Source organism: Lithobates pipiens, unplaced genomic scaffold (genome assembly GCF_037356315.1).
Source record: "Lithobates pipiens isolate NorthernLeopardFrog02 unplaced genomic scaffold, aLitPip1_a1.2 Scaffold_101, whole genome shotgun sequence".
Taxonomy (NCBI): domain Eukaryota; kingdom Metazoa; phylum Chordata; class Amphibia; order Anura; family Ranidae; genus Lithobates; species Lithobates pipiens.
This window is the reverse complement of record NW_027507688.1, coordinates 303,907-308,168: the sequence shown is the minus strand read 5'-3', so window position 1 is coordinate 308,168 and position 4,262 is coordinate 303,907.

Here is a 4,262-nt window from a genome sequence, read left to right as displayed (position 1 = left end):
TTTATTCATCCATTTACAAAAATATATCAAAATAATTAAAAAAAATAACTGATGGGAAATAAAATCCCTCCAGACTTATGATTATTGATCATTTTTATTGGAGCTCATTGATATTACAGAGATTGATAAGTCTCCATAACATGATAGATATTATATATATATACATATGTATATTTATTAAAAAATGTTCTATCTAATATTTCATACATAGATGTAATAGATTGATTATGTATATATTATATACAGTCACAGGTCACAAAGCTCCCACACAATGGGGGGGTGGGGTGATCTTTGTTATCAGTCATGTGATTTCAGTTACAAACCCCCCTGAATGGGGTCTGTCAGTGGCAGTTTATTTTTAGCTGATCCCAATGATATTTGAAAATGGCAGCCAGCCAGGCCCGGATTGGCCATAGGGCACACCGGACAATTGCCCGGTGGGCCGGGGCCGCCGGGCTGCAAGTCCATGGAGGGCACAAGGCTCTTTGAGCCCGCGCCCCTCATGCAGTCTCTCCGTGGTAGCTCGGCTCAGCCCATCGGTGGCGGGGGACGTACACAAAGGGGGGGTGGAGCTAGATGAGAAGCCTTCGGCCTCTCCGCGGCTGCTCGCATAGGTCAGCCATCCGTACCAGGGGGCGTGACTGCAAAGGGGGAGGAGCCAGAGCAGACGCCTGCCGCTGAGTCCTGAAAACTTGAAGCCAGATAACAGTAAATGTGAGTTCCGCCCGTGCTCTGCGCTCACCCCCCTGTAACCAGGATAGGAGGAGCGGTGGGGGGTGGCTGCATATAGAACAATCATTCTCTCCATCTTCCTCCTGCAGTATCGGAATGCCTGCGAGAGGGAGAGGAGAAGCAGGAGACTGCAGGAGGAAGATGGAGAGAATGATTGTTCTATATGCAGCCGCCCCCCACCGCTCCTCCTATCCTGGTTATTTCTGCTGCCCCCCCGGGCTCCCCACACCACCCATGCTCTTTGCCTCCTCATGCTCTCTGCCACCCCCAGTGCTTTCCACCTCCCCCTGCTCTCTGCCGCCCTCCCTGTGCTCTCCGCCACCCCCCTACTCTCCGCCACCCCCCATGCTCTTTGCCCCCCCACGTGCTCTTTGCCACCCCCCATGCTCTTTGCCACTCCCTGTGCTCTCTGCCACCCCCCCCGTGCTCTCTGCCACCCCCCCATGCTCTCCGCCACCCACCTCATGCTCTCCACCAACCCCCATGCTCTTTTCCACTCCCCGTGCTCTTTTCCACTCCCCGTGCTCTTTGCCACTCCCCGTGCTCTTTGCCACTCCCCGTGCTCTCTGCCACCCCCCTTCTTCTCTCCGCCACCCCCGTGCTCTCTGCCGCCCTCCCTGTGCTCTCTGCCGCCCTCCCTGTGCTCTCTGCCGCCCTCCATGCTCTCCGCCACCCCCCATGCTCTCCACAACCCCCCATAATCTCTGCCGCCCTCCCTGTGCTCTCTGCCACCCCAGCATGCTCTCCACCACCCCCGCATGCTCTCCACCACCCCCACATGCTCTCTGCCACCCCCCATGCTCTCCGCCACCCTCCATGCTCTGCGCTCACCCCCCTGTGCTGTTCATATCCCCCCATGCTCTCCGCTTCCCCCTCATGCTGTTTGCTTTCCCCTGTGCTCTCCACCTTCCCCAGGTGCTCTTCACATCCCCCCATGCTCTCCACCTTCCCTTCGTGCTCTCCCATGCCCTCCCTGTGCTCGCCACCCCCATATGTTCTTCAAATGCCCCATGCTCCCCGCCGCCCTCCCTGTGCTCTCCACTTCCCCCATGCTCTCCGCCGCCCTCCCTGTGCTCTCCACCAGCCCCCCTGTGCTCTCCACCTCCCCCATGCTCTCCACCACCCTCCCTGTGCTCTCCACCTCCCCCCATGCTCTCCACCACCCTTCCTGTGCTCTCCACCTCCCCCCATGCTCTCCACCACCCTCCCTGTGCTCTCCACCTCCCCCATGCTCTCCACCACCCTCCCTGTGCTCTCCACCTCCCCCCATGCTCCCCACCACCCTCCCTGTGCTCTCCACCTCCCCCCATGCTCTCCACCACCCTCCCTGTGCTCTCAACCTCCCCCCATGCTCCCCACCACCCTCCCTGTGCTCTCCACCTCCCCCCATGCTCCCCACCACCCTCCCTGTGCTCTCCACCTCCCCCCATGCTCTCTGCTGCCTCTTGTGTTCTTCTCTTCCTCCCTATGCTCTCGTCCCACCCCATGTTCTCAAGGTTCTTCCCTGTGTTCTCCATCCCCCCATGCTCTTTCCTGGTCTCACCTCACTTCACCCCCCCCCCACACACACACCTCTGCTGGGTTCCCCTCTCACAGGGGATCTGTCAGGGTGAAGAGTGGGGAAGGGGTCGGTTAACATGTCATGGGCTGCTCAATCCAAAATGCCTGGGCCTATTTTTTGTCCCAGTCTGGGCCTGCAGCCAGCTGTGTAATATGAAGGTCCTCAGCCTTGTGTTAGAGCTTTGTGAATGAAGCCTCTCTGGTTCAGTTGCCCCGGGGGATGTGTACATCCGATTTGTACCCGTCTGCACTGACTTAGAGGATCCCATTATTTCCGGTTATACGTCCGCCCCGTTACATAAGCCCATTTCCAGCTGAACTCTCACCCGGCAGTTTCCCTTGACAACGACATCACCCACAATTCTCTATAGGGGGCACTCTGAGAGCCTTTACATTCCATCAGTTTAGAGTTATCTGTGAATGGCGGCCCCAGAACGATCAATGTCATTGGGGTGAGTGCGCCCCATCCCTAATATGTGCACCCCACACCCGCGCTTAAATTGTAGCCCCACCCCCTATTAGTCTCACTGTTATTTAGCACCTTCAAAATGTTCCTCATTGAAATAATCCGCAACTCTTTATAAGAATTTCGGGGGGGGGGGGGGGGGTGTTGATGGAACCTCAGTTGGTGATAATTACTGCCATCTGTGATTTGGTTGGTAGACTTTCCCTCACTTCTTTTCCTTCTGAGAGGACAGGAAGTGCAGGAAACTTTCCCAGGCAGGTCACAGAAAACAAGGAAAACCTCAGAAAAGTTTGAGCCCCGCCCCCAACTCCATCCAAATCTAAAAGAAAATGTTTTGGAGTGAAGTTTTGCTTTACATTCTGAACGTCTACTTACCCTTTCTTTTTTATTTTTATAGGTTCAAAGTGATTTAGTGATGTATTACAAAACTAAAAATATGACGTCGGAATTAGACGAATGGAGAAGAGTGGAGGAGGATTGGGAATTTATAAGGGAGACAGAAAGACAACTGAAGGAGAGGCGAGAGTTCCTGAACAGAGCTAAAGACATGGTGGCGGAAATTAAGAGAATGGCGGAGGATGAATGGAAGAAATTCCGCGCTCTGAAGGCACTCTCCAGAGGAGAAGCCGAGATGGAGGAGAAGAAATATGAGGAGAGTAAGGTGGAGGAGCAGACAGGCGGGGAGCTGAAGAAAGCAGAGGAGAGAAGACTTTTCCAGAAAGCCTATACACTGAAGGCATACTGGGAGAAGGAAAGAAAGATGCTTACAGCAGAAAGAAAAGGAGAGCTTCTGCAGAAAGTTCGGGCAAGAAAAGCCCAGATAGAGGAGAGTAAGGTGGAGGAGCAGACAGACCTGCAGCTGAAGAAAGAGGAGAGAAGACTTTTCCAGAAAGCCTATACACTGAAGGCATACTGGGAGAAAGAAGGAAAGCAGCTGACAACAGAAAGAAAACGAGAGCTTCTGCAGAAAGTTCGGGCAAGAAAAGTCCAGATGGAGGAGAGTAAGGTGGAGGAGCAGACAGACCTGCAGCTGAAGAAAGAGGAGAGAAGACTTTTCCAGAAAGCCTATACACTGAAGGCATACTGGGAGAAAGAAGGAAAGCAGCTGACAACAGAAAGAAAACGAGAGCTTCTGCAGAAAGTTCGGGCAAGAAAAGCCCAGATGGAGGAGAGTAAGGTGGAGGAGCAGACAGACCTGCAGCTGAAGAAAGAGGAGAGAAGACTTTTCCAGAAAGCCTATACACTGAAGGCATACTGGGAGAAGGAAGGAAAGCAGCTGACAACAGAAAGAAAACGAGAGCTTCTGCAGAAAGTTCGGGCAAGAAAAGCCCAGATGGAGGAGGGTAAGGTGGAGGAGCAGACAGACCTGCAGCTGAAGAAAGAGGAGAGAAGACTTTTCCAGAAAGCCCATGCACTGAAGGCATACTGGGAGAAAGAAGGAAAGCAGCTGACAACAGGAAGGAAAAGAGAACTCCTAGAGAAAGTGTGGGCAAGAAAAGCCGCG